At 43.6% G+C, this 9,341-nt stretch overlaps 1 protein-coding gene across 6 annotated transcripts in view; it reads left to right on the top strand.

The window, feature by feature from the left end:
- GABRR1 (gamma-aminobutyric acid (GABA) A receptor, rho 1) overlaps positions 1-9,341 on the top strand; it is a 72,078-nt gene that overhangs the window by 41,691 nt on the left and 21,046 nt on the right. The window lies entirely within an intron of this gene.

The following is a 9,341-nucleotide window of genomic DNA, read 5'->3' as shown; positions in this document are numbered from 1 at the left end:
TTAGCCAGGATGGTCTTGATCTCCTGACCTCGTGATCCACCCGCCTCGGCCTCCCAAAGTGCTGGGATTACAGGCTTGAGCCACCGCGCCCGGCCTAGTTCCTGCATTTCTGTTCGATTTTTGTTGTTGTTATTTCAATCTCTTTGTTAAATTTCTCTGATAAATTTCTGAATTGCTTTTTTATGTTATTTTGGATATCACTGCATTTCCTTAAAATTGCTATTTTGGATTCTTAGAGAGATTACAAATCATGGTCTTGTTAGGATCCCCTTTGAGGGAGGTCCTAATTCCCTGTTTGCTGTTGTTTCTTGTTGGTATACATCTACGTCTTTGCATTGAAGGATTTTTCCAGTTTTGTCTGTCCAGTTAGTTTTGTTTTTTATTGACTATATTTGTTTAGTGAATCTGTTACTAGGTTGCTGCCTCCTTTTTTCAGCTCTAGGTGGCACCTTAAGCCCAGGTTTGCCTCACTCCAGTAACCTGTCTGTGCACTACCAGTCCCAAATCGGGGAGGTCCTGAGGGGATTATCCCAGCAGCGTGGGAAGGCTGGCTAGGAGTTCATGTCCAGGGGACCTACAGAATGTTCTTCCTACAGTACTACTGAACAGCCACTCTGATTTGGCATCTCCTTTGGTCAGGTTACAGAGCATAATTTCCAGGATGAGGATGGTAGTCCTGCCTCCCCTTTGTCTCTGCCTGTTCTCAGGGCTATTTCACCCTTCAGGCAATCATGATGCTTCCCGTTGGTTAAGGTAAGGAGAAATCTCCTGCCAGGGAACCCAAGAAGATAGGAAATCTGACTGATCACCTCAATTTCGCTTTTTCCAGTCTAGAAGTCATGAGTTGGGGGGAGATTTTCCATGCATTTGGTGGCAGGTAGAATGGGAGAGAGGAGCATCAGGGATGTGTTAGTCCAGTTCTCCTACTGTCATCTCAGTTCTTCTACTTCTCTGTGGCCCAGGGAACTGTCTCATCCTCATCCTTGAGCTCTGGGTTGTTGCTGGTGAAAATCTTGGTGTGATATATTTGTTTTTGGTTTTCGGTGGTGGGGAGTGAAGTAGCTTGCCTCTGTGCCACGATTTTGGAACTGGAAGCTATTATTTATGTTTTTTAATGTGACATTTAATTTTAATGTTTAATAGTGACTGCGTTTAACAACTGGCTCACAAGCTTCCTAAAAATCTAGCAATCAGCTCCCGAAAGCCTGTAGAAGTCTAGTCCAGTGCACCACTGGATGTGAGTGCAAGAAGGGAGTAGAAAATCTTTTGTATGTTCAGAATAAAAAATCCTCAGTGAGCCTCACCCACCAGGAAAACACCTCTTTTCCCTCTCTGTGCCTGAAAACAGATGAGTTAATTTCTCATTGCAAATAGAGTTATGAGTTTGTTCAATTTAAATGAAAAAAAAAAAAAAAGAGGTCTGAGTTACTGAAGACCACCACTTTGAAATTTATTTTAAGGAAAACATGTCAGCTCTGTTAGCCACTGGCCAGCTCCTAAAATACATCTAATTAACCATCTCCTCACTTCATTCACTCATTGATTACTCCACCAGAGTCTTATTAACAGCCTCCTGGGTGCCACGGTGGCCTGGGGAGTTGTACGAATGAAAGCCATGCCAGGTTCTAGATCAAGCTCTGGGGACATAAAGACAGAAAGAGAGGTCACTGTCCTTCCTGGGACTGCAGGCTAGTGGAGGAGACAGGCACAGAACCCAATGCTTAGTATGCAAATGAGGAATGCAGCAGTGCAGTGGGAGGAGGAGCAGGGAGCCACAGATAATAGGATGATGAGAACAGTTTCCTAGGCATCAGCATACAATAAAAACTGAAATCCACAAGTAAGATGCTCTGTTATGCTTGGTAAATATTACTAAGGTAATATTGAAAAACCAGTTCCTTGACTTTTGAATCCCTAGTCAACTTCAAGATATAAGAGTCAATGAGGCTGGGCGTGGTGGCTCAGGCCTGTAATCCCAGCCCTTTGGAAGGCTGAGGCAGGTGGATCATCTGAAGCCGGGAGTTTGAGACCAGCCTTGCCAATATGGCAAGATCCCATCTCTACTAAAAATACAAAAATTAGCTGGGCATGGTGACACATATCTGTAGTCCCAGCTACTCCAGAGGCTGAGGCTGGAGAATTGTTTGAACCAGGGAGGTGGAGGTTGCAGTGAGCCAAGATCATACCACTGCACTCCAGCCTAAGTGACACAGTGAGACTCTGTCTCAAAAAAAAAAAAAAAAAAGAAAGAAACACCTGTGGATGAGGGCTGGGGCGGGTGGAGGCAGAAGTGGGAGGCTGAGTCTTCACTACATTTCTTCTTCTAAAAAATTTTCAAATGCTAAAAGTACATTACCAGTAGAGAAAAAGAGAAAGTAAATACAAATGACCCCAGGTGCAGTTCAGAAGCAGCAGCAGGAGTAGCCACCTTCCATGCAGATGGGATGGTCAGCATTTCCCTTGAGGGCAAGGTCCTGCTCCCTCCACCATGGGCCAACAGAGATCAGGGGACCAGGCTCGGACCATACTCACTTGCTCTCCCCTCCAGCTCAAAACCCCTCAAAAGGCTGAGGCACTTTAAGGGAATTTGGGCTGTTAATAACAAGACTAGAACCAGCGATTTTCAGTGTTGGTTACACATTAAAATCATCTGGGAAACTTTAAAAAGACCAATTTCTAGGCCCTATTTCCAGACACTCCAAATCAGCATCTCTGAGGTGGGGCCTGGCCATCATTTTTAAAGCTCCACCGTCATGGTCAAAGTCAATGTCTTGGACCTTCTGGGTCAGTTCATTTATCCAGAAAGATGGAGAAAGGAAGAGCAGATGTCCAATAGCTTAAAAGAAGAAATAGCACACCCCACCACACCTATCAAGATCAAGTCAGAATGCGAGTTACTTTTTATTTGTCTTGGTTGGAATATATGATCAGTTTCTTCCCCCTTGGCAGCCCAATTCTGAGACGAAGCCCTGACATCACCAAATCGCCTCTGACAAAGTCGGAACAGCTTCTGAGGATAGATGACCATGATTTCAGCATGAGGCCTGGCTTCGGAGGTATGGGACGTGTGCTCTCGGGGTGCGCTCTTTCTTCTGGTCCTCTGTCTGTGGGCAGGAAATTAGTCAAGGTACAGCACAGCTTTGCTCTCCCCTGACCCAGTCTGCCTCGGTTGTGCTTGGTGGACAAGCCATCGAGCCGACAGTACATTCTGAGCATCTGCCTTGCCCCGTCCTGGGTTCTGCTGAACACAGTCTGAGGAGGCATCTGCTGCTGGGTGGCTGCTGCCCCTCTAGGATGGCTCACAACGAGGGAGGCCAGCAGCTGGCTGTAGGAAGGGCAGGGGAACACAGAGCAGCTGCAGCCCAATACAGCCTCCTAAAAATACCTGGAAATAACAACCTTGGACTAAATATGTTGTCATCTGGGAGCTGGCAGATAGAGTTCAGGATACATATCTTAGGGCAGAATATGATCTGCTCATTTTAATTAAATGAAAATAACTTGAGAGAATAATGATTTAGTGCAGAAGAATAGCAAAGCCCTATGAAGCTTAGCCTGGAGCTGCTGGGTTTCAGCCTTCTTAATGGCAAGAAGTTTTCATCCTTATGGGTTTATTTTCCTGGAAAAAAAATATTTATTTTAGACATCATTCTCAGCCGGGCATGGTGGAACACACCTGAAATCCTAACACTTTGGGATTTCATCTGCCCTGGCTGAGGCGGGCAGATTGCCTGAGCTCAGGAGTTCGAGACCAGCCTGGGCAACATGGTAAAACCATGTCTCTACTAAAAATACAAAGCTGTGGTGGTGTGCACCTGTAGTCCCAGCTATTCAGGAGGCTGAGGCAGGAGAATCGCTTGACCCCAGGAGGCGGAGGTTGTAGTGAACTGAGATCACACCACTGCACTCCAGCCTGGGCAACAGAATGAGACTCTGTCTCCAAAAAACAAGAAATAATTCTCTTGCTATTTATTTCTTCCAGTCACTATTATCCAAAGAATAAATAGGCTGTAGAAGAGAGTCTCTATCCAGTCCATAATCCACCATTGTTGAATCCAAACCCACCTTTTTAATACTCTATAATGATTCAGTGTGCTCCATGCCTGCCCTTCATCCTGAGAGCATGGAAGAAAGGGGGCAGGTATTGATTCCGTTCATTATCTTCCTTACTCTTTATCAATATTGAGTCCATATGGCCCACAAATAACAAAAAATCTAATGTTTTAAGGTCACTTCATCACGTTGCAAAGATGCAGATCTGTGGGTTTGGTTAATGACCTGAATATGACTTTGGTTCTGAGTGCCTATTACCAAACAATGCCTTTCTCATGACCAGACAAGAGACACTGGCTTGCAGGGTGAAAGAGGGTGCAAAACTAGAAGGCAAATATAGGGAATAATGTGGGTGACCTCATGCTAAGAAGTCAGTTACTCTTAGATCAGACCCAGCCTTTGACCTAGGTCTTCATCATACCTTCAGATGAGCATATATAACCAAGAAAGGATGTTTTCAAACTTTTGTTGGAATATTTCAGAAAGCCAGCCTATGGTTCCATGCTTTTGTCTCTGGTTTGACTTCAGGTTGGCATGACCAAACCTCCAAATCTGACATGATGTTGAGGTTCCAGGGGAAATGCTTCTTTTGCCTATTTCCTCCATAGTAAAATTTCAAGTAAAAACAGTGAATGCTCTTATCATACTCTGTCCCCAGGCCCTGCCATTCCTGTTGGTGTGGATGTGCAGGTGGAGAGTTTGGATAGCATCTCAGAGGTTGACATGGTAAGTGCTTCTCTGACTAGGGCCGTGGCAGGGGGATTCACAAAGCCTGTCCAGGGCCAGGAGCTCCACGCACCTGAATTCACTTAGTCTCACAACTGACCGGGGCGGTGGGAATCCCCACACTCCTTTTACAGATGGCTCAAGAAGATTTGCCCAAAGTCACCCAATTGATATGAAACAGAGCCAGATAACAGGCTTGGCCTTTCCCACTCCGGTGGTCAGACTCTTGCCACTGGAATGCATTTTCTGGACAAAGGCTCTCAAATGTAAGCAGCAGGGCCCAAATTTGCAGCTGCCAAGTAAACACATCTTATTCCTGTGGATTCTGTACCTGGCTGTGGAAATGCAAAAGAAGCAAAAGAGTGTCCTTTTCTCCCCACTTTTTGGTGGGTTCAGATAAAAAGTGCGACATTCTCTAACTCCTTGACTTACAGGACATTTTAGGGACCTAGCTTAGTTTGGGTCCCCCAAGAAGCAGACCTGAGACAAGTAGTCACAAGCATAAGTGTAAGCAGTTTATTTGGGAAGTGATCCTGGGAAACACCAGAGCAGAGTGGGGAAGGGAGACAGGAGTAAAAGGAAGCAAAGAGGGCTGTGCTATCAAACCAGTTACTATGGAGCTGGTATAGAACTCAGTTACAGAACCACAGAACTCAGTGCCACTGGAGTAGTCTGGGAGTCAGCGAAGAACACACTTCAGGGTTATCCCGACTCAGGGGTGTGAGAGCTGGGGTATTTATCCACCGCCTTCTCTCTGGTTGAGTGCTGCTTGCAGGCATTAACTTTCTGGCACTTGTGGCTTGAGTCACACATGGTGGCAGTAGCAGCCCCTCAAGTGTAGAGCGAATGCCAGGGGCTTGAGGCAGAGCCAGGCACGCTCACACTGTCTGCTACAGGCTTCTCATTGAGTTCCTTGCCACTGCAGCATTCTCTTCCTCCTACTGCAGCAAACTCTGGGGACTAGAAGCAAGACCTCCCTTGGCTCGGTTTCATTCCCCAGCTAGGTGATGGCTCCACAGGGGCTACAGAATCCACACCTCAGTGGGTTTGTGTGTGTCTGGGGTTCCCTCTCTGCCCTTCTGCCCCAGGACTTTACGATGACCCTCTACCTGAGGCACTACTGGAAGGATGAGAGGCTGTCTTTTCCAAGCACCAACAACCTCAGCATGACATTTGATGGCAGGCTGGTCAAGAAGATCTGGGTCCCTGACATGTTTTTCGTGCACTCCAAACGCTCCTTCATCCATGACACCACCACAGACAACGTCATGTTGCGGGTCCAGCCCGATGGGAAAGTGCTCTACAGTCTCAGGTAGGAAGAAAAGCAGATTTTTCATATTAACCAAGAAAAACATTGGTTTCACAACAGCAATTTGGGTTTTTGGCTCTGAATGTCTACTTTCTAACTTTTCAGTAGCTGCCAGCTTCTCAACGTCAAGGCAAACTAACTTTATATGTGAGTAGAAATTTTAAAGAATTAGTCTTGAAAATACATTTGGGGCAATTTCTCAAGCTGATACTATTCTATATGTTATCTTTCAATAACAAGTTTTTTTCTCTAGTAGGAGTCAGAGAAATAGATAGTGTGTTCTCAAGGACTTACCTCCTACAATCTCTCTGATTCCCATTTTTCAGGAACATTTTAGAACTTTTGTTTAAAAAAAGTTCTTTTGCTTCATCTGGCCACCACAGGCATGTTTTCTGTCCTTTCTCTCCACAGTGTCCTACTTGAGAAACTATGGGGACCCCTGGCTACTTTATGACTTGACATGCCATTTTGAACATCACGTTTTAAATATAATAAATAAAATCTTCTTACCAGTTCAGACACTTTAAAAACATTTAATTGCTCATTAAACACTGGCCTGAGGAAGCTTTCCTTAAACTCAGCTCCACAGTGTGGTTTCTAGGAGCTTTAGAAACTCATGGTACTCTAGGCATGTGGAGATGAGCAGCAGGCCTTCACAGAGAAGGGATGTGGTCACTTGCTGTGGTCTGCTCCACACTGTGCTGTGTGGACGGTGCATTCCAGTTTCATGGACTTTGCTTTGGCTTCCATGTTGATGAATGGTAAAGATGAATCCACACATCAGTGTATAAGTAGAAGGTTCATGGATGGTTGCACAGTAGACCTATAGATCTATAGAGTCAGAGATTGCAATGTTGAAGCTGACTTTCTGTCCCCATTCCCCAAAGGAATATTTATGATGATCCCTCCATACTCATTCTGGCCTGGAACCTAAGTAATTAGGTACCTGACATAGAGTGGGGTTATGGGGTTTTCATCTTTGAGGCTTAAAATGCTTCCTCCCATAAGAAGTACTCAGATGGATGCAGGATGTGTAACCCCTTCCCCAAGCCATATTGAGCTAGTTCTCCCTGAAGTCCTCATTTCTGAAGCAGGTTTTCTTTCTTTTTCATTCTTTTCTTTATTTCTTTTCTTCTTTTATTTACAGAGTTTTGCTCTGTTGCCCAGGCTGGAGTGCAGTGGTATAATCATGGCTTACTGCAGCTTCAACCTCTCAGGCCCAAGCAATAATCTGACCTCAGTCTCCCAAGTGGCTAGGACCAAAGGCATGTGCCACTATGCCCAGATAAATTTTTTAAAACTTATTTTTGTAAAGACAGATTGTCCCTATATTGGCTTAGGCTAGTCTTGAACTCCTGAGCTCAAGCTGTCCTCCCACATTGGCCTCCTTAAATGCTGAGATTACAGGTGTGAGCCACCACACCTGGCCCACTGAGACAGGTTTTCAAGGCATCTTAAGGCTCAGAAACTACCAACACAACAACACAACTCAATGGCACACCAAGGCTACAGAGTACTAGACCATAACATATGTGACCATTGGTATGCCAGTAAATGTTTAATAATTGGTTACCTGGGGGGAAAGTATGCATATCTATCTATGTGTATATAAGTTTATTATAAACATCACTGACATAAAGGATGTATAACGTGCTTTATTATAAATTCTATGTATTTATAACTTAAGCATGATTTCCTAGTTCTTGGAAAAATCACTGTAAGTTTTTTATAATTCTATCATCAACAAATGAATGTAGATCTGATGAATGTTGGTTGATATTTTCTTTTCCATTAATAAGACAAAAGTGAGAAACAATGAAGAACTATATAGGAGCTTTACTCATTCATCAAAGAAAAAGCAAGTTCTTTGCTGAATTGGATGATAGCTTTCAAACATTGAAATATGTCCTCAATATTTTGTACTACTCACAATGTAATGGTAATAGGCATAACACCCTTTTAGGCTTAATCTGCCTTAAGTCTAGACAATCAACAAAACAATAAATCAAGCCCTGATTTATAGTGTTTGCTGATTTCTGTAGTGTAAATACTCCCATCCTGGCTGATTTCAGGCTCCCAACCTGATGTCACTAAATGCAGAATTAGGAAGAAATTCATGGCAGCACACCATTATGCAGTATTTCCACCATACAGATGCAGTAAGTGTAAACGGCTTCAAGAACATAGATAATAATAAAATGTAGTTAAATAATTAGGAAGTGATGAGTGTTTTTTACTTTTGTTTTTACAAGATAAGTCTGGTAATAGTGAATTCTCTCAGCTTTTGTTTGTCTGGAAAAAGACTCTCTCTCCTTTACATTCAAAGGATAATTTTGCTGGATATAATATTCTTGGATGACACTTTTTTTCTTTGAGCACTTTGAAATGTTCTTCCACTTCCTCCTGGTCGGCATAATTTCCACTGGGAAATCTGTTGTCAGACAAATTGGAGCTTTTTTTTTTTTTGGAGATGGAGTCTCACTCTGTCCCCCGGGCTGGAGTGCAGTGGTGCAATCTTGGCTCACTGCAACCTCCACCTCTCAGGTTCAAGTTATTCTCCTGCCTCAGCCTGTCAAGTAGCTGGGACTACAGGTGCATACCACCACCCCCAGCTAATTTTTTTGTATTTTAGTAGAGACGAGGTTTCACTGTGTTGCCCAGGCTGGTCTTAAACTCCTGAGCTCAGGCAACCCACCCACCTCAGCCTCCCAAAGTGCTAGAATTACAGGTATGAGCCACTGTGCCCGGCCCAAATTGGAGCTTTTAAATGTGTTATTTGCCTTATTTATCTTGCTGCTTTTAGGATCTTTTCTTTGTTCTTGACCTTTCAGATGGATTACTATATGCCTGGAGGTAGTCTTATTTGCATTGATTCTGTTTGGCGTCCTCAGACCTTCCTATACCTGTATATTTATCTCTTTCTTGAGTTTTGGAAAGTTTCCTGTTATTATTCTTTTGAATAAACTTTCCACCCCTTGCTCTTGCTCAGCTCTGTCTTGAGCACCAATAATTCTTAGATTTGGTCCTTTAAGGTAATTTTCCATATCTTATAGGCAGCCTTTGTTCTTTTTTGTTCTTTCTTCATTTTTTTCTCCTTCTGACTAGATTTTCAAATAGCCAGTCTTCTAGCTCACAGATTCTTTCTTCTGCTTGGTTCGTTCTGCTGTTGAGAGCCTCTAAAGAGTTCGTCAGTTCAGCAAATGTATTTCACAGTTCCCGCATTTCATTTTTTTTTTTTTTTTTTGAGACAGAG

The sequence above is a fragment of the Colobus angolensis genome, unplaced genomic scaffold (assembly GCF_000951035.1).
Source record: "Colobus angolensis palliatus isolate OR3802 unplaced genomic scaffold, Cang.pa_1.0 Scaffold203, whole genome shotgun sequence".
In the NCBI taxonomy this organism is placed as follows: Eukaryota; Metazoa; Chordata; class Mammalia; order Primates; family Cercopithecidae; genus Colobus; species Colobus angolensis.
The sequence above is the reverse complement of the archived record's forward strand: the minus strand, read 5'-3'. Positions and strand labels throughout refer to the sequence as shown.